Source organism: Lissotriton helveticus, chromosome 10 (assembly GCF_964261635.1).
Source record: "Lissotriton helveticus chromosome 10, aLisHel1.1, whole genome shotgun sequence".
In the NCBI taxonomy this organism is placed as follows: Eukaryota; Metazoa; Chordata; class Amphibia; order Caudata; family Salamandridae; genus Lissotriton; species Lissotriton helveticus.
In genome coordinates this window covers 938,162,376-938,173,014 of record NC_136071.1, presented here as the reverse complement: position 1 = coordinate 938,173,014, position 10,639 = coordinate 938,162,376, and positions in this window count along the sequence as shown.

Here is a 10,639-nt window from a genome sequence, read left to right as displayed (position 1 = left end):
ATTCAGCAAGCGTTGTATGATGTCGTCACAGAGGTCCTATCGGGTCGAGAGCGAAATCGGAAGTCGGTATCCGAAGTTGAAGTCGAAAGTCCATTTCAGAAATCTTTTTCACCCAAAGTCCTCCCTGCCGGCGAGACTCGCATATTTATAGCGGTGCGCATGGCCCCTGCTCGTGGCGCCGAACGTTACGTCACGTCGAATTGTAGAAGGCACTACCCAATGTGCTCTTGAGGTCGAAGGCCGTTGAAGGGGATTCCCAAACTCATGTTGCTTAATACGTTTCGTACTCAGTAGCGGCTCTTTACTTTCTTACTTTTGAGGTAGGTAGAGGCAATGTTTACATTAGTCAAAGTAAACACTTATTAAGTAATTATTCCATATGCTTCTGAAAACAATTAGATGTTTTAATTATTCCTTTATTCCATTTTTTTCTCCTAATTTGCTCCATTTTTTCGCTGTTTGATTTCACTTTTTCCCCCCCCCTTTTTGCCATCCTAGGCGGCTGCCTAATCTTGCCTAATGGAAGAAACTGCCCGGCCATACCTGCCACCATCCCTAGGGCTTGGGCGATGATGTCACGCGTCGCACGCCAGGGCCAATGGGAGGATGAGTGACAGCTGCAGCGTGCTGCCGCTATATGAGGAGGGAGCGCGCTGCAGGGACCATCATCTGACTTGGAAGACATGCAGTGAAGACTCAGTAACCGCGCCTGCTGTGAATCTCTGGTGAAAATGTCTCTCCAGGTAACACCCCCTTAATGTCTGTGTAACAACCCAGTAGGCCCCGTAGAGGAAAGGGAGCCAGTGGAGGAGAGCGGGGTTTTAAGTGGGCCAGGTCCTGCCAGTGCTCAACACCGGCAGTTCTAAAAAACAGGTGCTGAGAAGGGTTCGTTCTAAAAAGCAGGAGATGAGACAGGTCCATATCGGGCTCTTCAATTTTGCCCTCCATGTGAAAACAAATCTTAACTCTACAGCAGTACCACTCATCACTGCCTTTGATGCAACTTCAAAGAGACTCTCTATAGTTCTTTACAGTCTCATAATTTCAGAACTGAAGCATTTTCCACATTCTATATCATGAAGCCATAGTTATTGCTTATTTAGCTTATGCAGCTAACAACCATTGACAAAGCCAATAGTTCTGGCGTGTTGTAGGTGTAATGTCACTTGTTGTATTATGTATCTGAATGCAATGACAGAAGCAGCAAAATACCAGGTGGGTGGCACACTATGCTAAGCACAGATTTGTAGCTTATGTGTTAGGCCACTCCCTTCATTACATTAGACATGCCCCTTTGAGACCCGCCTGTTATTTCATTCCACTTGAAACCCTGGAGGAGAGGCCCGGTGCACCACCTCCTCTCTGCATTCGAACATGCGTTTCTTCAAATGATGCTGCAAGTATTGACGATTTCAGTTTTGATTGCACTTCTAATCCGTGTAGTTTCTCCTTTTTAATTTCACTATTTTTATCGGTTTAAATACATTTTGGCCATATAACCATGCAGTGGTTGTGGGGCAATATGGGGCTGGAATATCGATTGCCATGGACAAAATAGAAACTGGTCTTGAAAGATAGGGAGGCGCTTGCTCAGTGCTCTGTTCCTCCAGGGTTTGGTAATTTGGGGAATACCCAAGTATTGATCTTCTTCTCCTGCTACTTCATCATGAAGTGCAGAAGGTTCAAAACATACATTGAAATCCCCACCCACAATCACAACTGCTTCTTCCCATGGTAAGGTGGAGCTATAATTATTCAAAAGATGGAGGACAGGGAAGTCAGCTAACTTAGAGACACTCCTACTAGAAATGTTAAAAAGAAGGATTTTAGTTTTATTAGGGAAAGAGATTTCTATGCCACGCAAATCTGGACAGTCAATGGAAAGTTGACTAACTTGGTACCCTGATGAAATCTTAACCCACAATAGTAGCCCCCCTGTAAGGTCTACCTGGTTTGGACTTACATGCTGGGACATGAAAGGTTTTAAAGCCCTGTCTAAATGAAGAACAAATCTACCAAGTTTCTTGAAACATACTTACGCCAGCTGTTTCTATAAAATCCCCTCAGTCCCCTTGAACACGCTTATTTCCCAGTCCTACAATGTTCCAAGAAATCATTGTTAAATTGTTCATGTTTGGGGCATGCGTTTCTGAGGGAGCACTATCTGTTGGACTCAGCCGGCAACTACCTGTCCCACATGCTGTGATCATTCCTTGAAGAGCTGGCGCAAAACTCCTCTTGGTCAAGCCTTCGATGAATAGTCATTGCCCTTGGGCTCTCTGGAGTTGGGGCCCAGCTATGGTTTCCCCCGATTGCACCCTTCAACACATAAGCTAATATTTGAAATGGGTGTGGTTTTAGGAGAACATACAGGTATTTCACTGGGGCAGGAATATGAAGGTTGAAGCCCCATTCTTCAAAAGTTGCCCTTTCGACCCATATGACATTCCAGTGATCTGTTATTTTCCAAGTTGTTTTGGTCACAGCCACAGTTGAGTTAAACAAAGGTGAACCAAATTTGACACAATCCAGGTCTGCTGACGTTATGTTCTTAAGTGCGGGTATGTGAGTAAACAACCACTGCATCTTCCCTCTATTGAGGGTGTCCATAGAACCCTTTGGGTATATCACAAAATAAAGAACAGATCTAAATGAATACACTGCTCCTCCTCACACTTATGCTGGTTAGAATCCTGATGCTAATTTAACTGGGATTAGGAAGGTCTATACTGGAGGCCATGGGCTGGGTCAGGGGGGCGCTACCTGCAGCATTTTTAGGCTCACCTTTCTGAGACTGACTAAATAAGACTTCCTGACAAATTAAATCCCATTCCAATTGAGGCCCTGTGTTTTCCAAGAATCATGAGAATCTCTCTTCCAAGCACTGGGGTTGCAGGCATGCCCCACCGTGTCAATGGTCTCTCCCTTCTGGCCTCCTGGTGTTTAATTAGAGTTCTTCAGGTTGGTGGGCTCCTTTGGGGAACTCAAGGATTAGAGCCTGGGAAATCCAGGGTTTCCCATTCAAATTGGGTGCCTTGGTCCAACCTTTCTCTTTCCATGCTAGGCGTTTCATCTGCTCTGATCACAGCACCTACCCTGTCGAGGTTGGAAGCCCCTTGTCCTGATTGTACACACTCTGATGGTTCTGTTTTTTAGATTGACTTTTGCACCGCCTGGCCTGTGATGTCCAGAGCTTCTCTGGTCTGAACTGTTTCTTCTATTGTCTCTTGTACTTCCGGTATTACTGGTACGGCTGGAGGAACTGCAATGGACGTATGGGTGGAGAACAGGGGCTGAGATTTTATCTGTTTCAATATTGGGAAGAGATTGCCAGTGTTCCTAGTTTATTATGCTTAATAGCTTCTTGATGTCTTGGAGGGTGATGTGGATCTTTTTTAACAGGCGTTTCTTTTTGTCTGTTTTTAAAATCTTTTTTTGCCCTTCTTGTCAGACTGGAAGTAATGAAGGCTCAGGGGCTGATCTGTTTTCGGGTAACGCTTGTGACCCTCTCGCAGTATTCGCCACTTCCCTTATGCTCCCCATATTGGTTTGTTGCTTTGATAGCTAAAAAATCGGTACTTGTTCCTGTATGTCAGGAGTTTGATGATAAACTTCCAGGGGAGTGGCCGTTTTAATCATACCATGCTTAGTTTGATAGATATCCTACACCAAAGCGTCATTTATCAGCTTGTCCTGGGTTGCTTTGTTTGTTGTGGAGGCTTTGATTGTACCAACCAAATTCCCCAATAACTCTGGAAAAGTACTCAGCTTATTGATGATTGGTGAACATGGGCAGGGTTTGTCTTTTGCGAGTTGCTTTACCTTGGTTTCCAGGAGATTAAGCTTGGCACCAATTTCTGCAAGATGAGTTGCCAATGATTGGATCAGATCTAATTGTAGTTCCATTTTACTTGACTGTCAAAGTAGGGCCCTAGCTATTATGTCCTGTGTAGCTCTTATTTCCACCGTTTCTTGGGTGTGTGGTGTGGCCAGCGATGTCAAAGATGGCTCAGCAACTTTTTCCAGTGGTACCCATAGCACTAATGGGGCTTGCCCCACTGTTTCATCGATTTGGGCCTCAATATGGGAGAAAAAAACGGTCCGACAAAAGGCCCAGTTCCTGACCCGTAAAGCTTCCCCTTCTGGATAATGGATACACAGACTTTAGAGTTGGAGAAGAATTGCTTATTTGAGGTGGCGATACCATTGAACTTGTCGATTCCACGATCCAGTCCAAAGATGGATGATCCAGTGGAGTGATTGAAATCCTATTTGGACTTACAATTACGCTTGTGGTAACTGCAGGATTACCTGTTTTAGGAGAAGGGCTGGGGGTGGCAGTTGGTAGTGCTTCTCTTGTTGGCTCCTGACCACAATCCAGAGGATTGTCAGTCTCATGCATGGCGAGAGCAGACTCTAGAAAGGAATCTGTTGTCAAATCTATGATTGACTTACATAATTTTAAACTGGGACATGATTGCAATCTATGTATGCTAGGGAGACCAGGAATAACTACTTTTTTACCTAACATTGTTATAGCTACCAGCAGTGAACTAGGAAGGCTGTTGACAGAACACCCCAAAGTATTAAAACAAATATTTGCAGGTGGCTTTTTGTTCCATTGGGGCTATTACTGTTGTCTTGAGGAGGTACTGCTTGATGGAATTCTTTGTGGAAGACCACGCCTGCAAGGGGAACGACTCTTGTTCCTTGTGCAAGTTCACCTTGGTCACTGTTCTGTAATTAGAAGGAGTGACTAGATCTAGAGGTGGGTTTTGCAACATCTTGTCATCCATTATTTTACCCACCAGATCCTTTTTACGTGATGGCTGAATCTGTTTCACCATTTCTGGAAGGCTGCAATTTTTGCCAAGGCTCAAGTGACTTTCGGCTCCTTGGAATTTAACCTAATACGTTTACTCAATCTTAGCTGTGCCGCCTTCCCTTCTAAGTTGCTGAAACTATTGGAGGGCCACAAGCGTATGGCTGAAAGATTTAATGAATGAATGAGCAGAACAACTCCGGTGTCCTGCTCTTGATTCCAGGAAAGCTCTCACGAAGGCGGCCAAGCCACCAGGGCCCACACCCTGCCTCCTGACTTCTTCATGCGGGGGGTGTCCTGGGGGAGACGGTAACAATATTAGTTTCAGTTTCCTCCACAATCCAAATAATTATTACGTGGAGGCTGGATACAACATTGGCTCAGTTGGGCTCTAAAACACCAGTCATTAGGGAATGGTGCAAAGGCCAGCAATCAAACACAGTCAAGGCAGCAAAGTAAAATGCACTGGTGGGGGTCTAGAGGCATAATGCTAGGTAGATGAACGTGCCTGCCCCTTGTTGAGGCGCAAGCTGCACCGGCCTACTGCTGGCTGCCTCCACACCTATGTCGAGAAGGCCGAAGGCCTACCGCCTGCCCACTCGCTGGCTCTTCTGCCCTTTCAAACTCTTTTATGGTGAGACCTCCCAAAGCGAGTTTCTTACTAGTAGATTTTTTTTTCATTAATTTGAACTCTTGGCTTGGCCAGTGCCAAGATTTGGGGGGCGGGCCAAGGGAGGAGGTGGAGCACTGGCAGCCAGTCAGCAGAAAGTCATGCAGTGGCAGTGCCAAGGAGGAACCCAGGGAGAGCCAAGTACAAAAGACGCCGCAAATACTTTGGCTGCGGTTTAAACCCCTGGTTCGCAACCCTGGCAGTTCACCCAAGGGCCAGGGACCACTCCCATGTGCCGGCACTGAACCGCTGCTGCACGCCGCTCCCCCCTTCCTTGCGCCTCGCTGCTTCTCGCAGTGCTGTGCCACGTCCAGCAGCTATCCGACAGCAGCCTTCCATTTCAGTAAGTTCAAACTCTCTTCCTGAAGGACACTCTGCAAACTCAGCCCAAAGTCTCTAAAATGCAGTATCAATTAATCAAGTACAGATTTGTCAGCCAAATGGGGAAGATTATTACCCAAAATTCTAACTCCTTCAGGCAAGAGAAGAATGGCTCATCTCTTAATGGAGTCAAAAAGGCCTCTCCTTACTAACTCTGCATACATTAGTTTAGATAATCTTCTTTCTAAGGTTGCTCCACCTACACATAGTTTCCATGAAGAGAACCAATCAGGCTAAGGTACAGTGTGTTAACGCGAGCTTTGTTCTTTTCCCTGACTAACGCACAATGGAGCCCCCATTGAATGACATTCAGCTCGATTTTCCAAAAAGGTGATAAATTTGTCCCAAAAATATATAGACAGCCCTATCCTGTACTGTGAAAACGTCCACTTTGCCATCCAAATCTCCCCGTCAAAATCACTCTGGGGCTTCCTCATATACCGCCCCCCCAGGAACACAGGGACAGTTCTGTAGCTCCTTGAAGGAAGCCACCATCTCCCTGGCCTGTTCATCTCCCAAGTTCACTGTACTGGGAGACTTAAACCTCCACTTCGATGACCCAGCAGACAAAGTGGCGGGAGATTTAACGCTGGACTTAGCTTCTTACCACCTCCACCTGAAAAGCCACCTGCCCACTCATGCTAAAGGCCATCTCCTCGATCCCATCTTTTCAAACATCTCCGAGCTATGCACAGACAAACCTCTCCCCATCCCCTGGTCAGATCACTGCCTAATCCCATTCAACTGGCAAATCCGCACTGAACCCCCTTGCAGACCACCTCCCTGCCCTCCATCCCGCCCTTGGTCAAAACTAGTCGTTGAAGACTGGAAATTCCAACTCGAAGCCTCAACACCAATACTCGAACCAAATCCTGCCTTAGCCGACGAGCAGTTCTCCACCTGGATCGAGAAGTCACTAGATCTAGCCCTGCCAAGAAAAACTCTCCCCATCAAAAAGGGAACCTTTAAATCCCCCTGGGTTACCCCTGAACTACGCGACCTAAAAAAACAATGTAAAAAACTTGAACGCTTATGGAGGAAGGACTGGTCCAACAAGAAAAAAGTCGGTTATAAGTCAGCCATGAGATCCTGCAAAGCCAGCTTAAAAAGCACCCAAGCGGCCTTCTTTGAAGACAAAATCCAGGCTTCCGTCAACTCATCTAGGGAAACATTTCGCATCATCAGGACACTGATGAAAGTCCCTGACCCACAACCTGCTAACGACCCGTCAGGCCAAAGATGCAACGAACTGGCTGAATTTTTCTCTACTAAAATCCAAAACATCCTAAATACTCTCCCCACTCCCAACCCCCTCCCTGATCTCCCACCCCCCCCAATACCCCATTCACTACCCCCGCCTGGACTCCTTCTCTCCCCTAACACAGGAGGCACTCCCCACCATCTTAAATTCCATCAAGAGTGGCTCCCCTACTGACCCTGAACCCCTCAACAAACTAAAACTAGTGACAGCCACCGTTTCCCCCCTTATTACCAACCTAATAAACTCTTCCCTAGAAAAAGGCATCGTCCCCCCTAACTGGAAACAGGCCACAGTCAGAGCACTGCTAAAAAAATCTCACCTTGACCCCTTAGAGCTGGGTAACTACCGACCCATTTCTCTTCTACCTGGAATCAGCAAGGTGGCGGAGAAATTCGTCAACCAACAGCTCTCCTCCTTCCTTGAATCCAACGGACTACTACACCCCGCTCAGACAGGATTCCGGACAGGATAGGGCACTGACACCGCCCTGTTAGCAGTGGTTGAAGAAGCAAGAACGATCTTGGATGCAGGGGGTCAGCGGCAGTGAATCTCCTGGACCTCAGTGCTGCCTTCGACACGGTGGACCATGCCATCCTCGTCGACCGTCTTAGCAGAACTGGAGTCACCTGTCTCTCCCTGTCCTGGCTCAGATCCTTCTTAGAACACAGAACCTTTGAGGTCGCCGAAGGAAACATACGATCCAGAGCTGTTCCTCTCCAATGTGGGGTCCCCCAGGGCTCGTCTCTGAGCCCCATACTTTTTAACATATACATGTCCCCTCTGGAGGAAATTGTAGCCCCCTTTGGCATAAACTTAATTATGTATGCCGACGACACCCAACTCGTGGCCTCCCTAAACCAGACGGCCCATTGCCAGGAAAACATCCTCGTGCCTCAAAAACATCTCTAAGTGGATGGGCGAATCTCTCCTTAAACTTAACGGGGAGAAGTCAGAGATCCTATTGCTAGGCAATCAATCCAAACTCCCCGCCAACCTCCTGTGGCCATCTTGCATGGGACCAACCCCCACCCCAAAAAAAGAAATAAAAAGCCTAGGTGTCTGGCTCGACCAAGACCTTAACTTCCAAACACAAGCGAGGAAAATGGCTGGAACCTGCTTTGGCCTTTTACGCACAGCACGCAAAATCCTTCCCCTTCTACCCCCACACTCCAGGAAACTCCTCATCCAGGGCCTTATCATGTCTAGACTTGACTACGGAAACGTCCTATACCTAGGCGCTCCGAAATTGGTCATTAACAAACTCCAACACGTCCAGAGCGCAGCAGCCAGGCTGCTAACAGACACAAAACACCGATGCTCTGCAAAGCCCGCCCTAACCTCCCTACACTGGCTCCCAATCCCCGAAAGAATCACTTTCAAAACCCTCTGCATCACACACAAAATCCTTCAAGACAAGGGACCTCCAATCCTGAGATCCCTTGTCAAACCATACAAAGCTAACAGGAAGCTAAGATCCGACTTCCTCTCCCTGGCAAGCATTCCCAGAATCAAGAGAGCACGATCAGGGGGGCGCCTATTTTCATACAACGCCTCCAAGCTTTGGAACTCCCTACCCCTCAGCATCCGGGGGGAGCCCAATCTACTAAAATTCCGCAGGCTTCTAAAAACCCGGCTGTTCCCCTAGGTCACTCTGATCCCTGTACAGTCTCACGAGTCAAGCGCTGGGACGCCCACGGGTAGCTACGCGCTCTACAAATCCACTTTCAATTCAATTTCAATTTCAATTTCAATTTCAATTCAATATACAAATAAATATTCTCAAGATAAATAACACAAAAGATGCATCATTCAACATTGGCTGGTACAGTTTTGCTCTTGTAACAGGAAGAAGGAAAAATATGCAACAAAAATATGGCAACTGCACATCAGCCATTTCAAAGTAAGACCTACATTAGCTTATGGTTAACTTAAATGTGAATATCACACAGTAAATATATTTGTGTGTTGCAGATTATTGTAAATATACGTGCAAAGCATTTCCATTAAAAACTTCTCTCGCAGGATGGGAGTCAGGCGAGAGTAGGGTTTAGTAAACCGAGTAGGGTCGTCTGCTCGCAGCATGGTGCTGCAGGGGTCGGGCTTGTAGAGTACTGCTCAGCCTGTGCGTGTGGGTATAGAATGTAGAATGTTGAAATGTTGGATGAATGTCAGTTTGAGTCGGAGTTGCAGTACGGGCTGAGCAGAGAGCATACTGCTCCTGGTGGGGTTCTCTATTTAATTACTTAACTTTAAATAAATACCAGCTTTCAACATACGACCTCGGCTTCCTGATTTATCTGTTCATTACATCTGGCGACGATTTAAGAAACGGACCTCCGTGTAAATTTCAAAGACACTTTTTAAAAAACTAAACGGAACGAAAAGAAAGAAACTTAAAAGATGAGGATCTTTTACTAGCAGTACAATTTGACACCAAGAACCCCACTAGTGACGACCATCGATCGCCTCCTACTTTTATGTACCAGGCAGCAGCGGTGCGTCCATTGGGGCGTAGGGGCGTAGCCCCACTAGCCACACATGGACCCACCGTCGCGTTGAAGAGGACACTAAAAATATTGCATGGCATGAATTATAAGCGGCGCTACCCGCCGCCGCCGGAATCCGGGACACACCCGACATATCCGGAGTGCGCAGGGGCAGGGGGGCTGGCCTGCTGCAGCTTGAGTGACAGTCCACACACTCAGCTGCAGCAGACAGTGTGCATTGCGCAAGTGAATTGTGGGGCTGCAACTTGCCCGAGCATGCGCAAAACCTAGGCTGTGGAAACTTCCCTAAGACAGAGGGACCAGGGGGAGCTGGTTTAGCCGGGTAGCAGCGCCCGGCGTTACAAAGGGCGACGGGGCGAGTAAACATTGTGCCACCCTAGCCAATAGGATTGGCTGGTCCACCGCAGGGCAATCCATTATTGGATGCCGTGTGTGGGTGGTGCAGCCGCACTGCATAATGGCCAATCACTGTGTGACTTCATGTGAAGCCATGCAGTGATTGGCCATTTGATTCGTGTGCGGCTGTGACGTCGGATCTTGTATCTGTCAGCATAGCCTGGGGCTCGCCTCGTGCGCAGGCAGCAGCAGACCGTGGCTCCCGCCTGAGGCGCCTCACCACTACTTTCTGTCACTGTGCTGTGCCTGTGTTGCTGCTGTTATCGTGCTCTGCTCCGCTCCTGTACTGTTAGTACCAGGTAAGTAAGGCCACAGAAAATAGTGTACAAACCCGACTTTGCAATTTATGTTTTAAGCCTTGACAACCTAGTGTAAGCATTCATTAATATATTCAGAAAAGCGCTCAAATATATGCATTTGCACAGTTTGCACTTATGATAGCACTTTACTGACATCTTCAAATGGGCCGGAAAATGTATGACTGCCGCTTGGCAGGTTCTGCCGGGTGGAAGGCCCGCACCCTGCCCTCTCTCCCTCGAGGCCTGTGGGAACTGCTGCGCCCCACGCGCCGCCCCTCGCTGCCACTTCTGGGGCACAATATA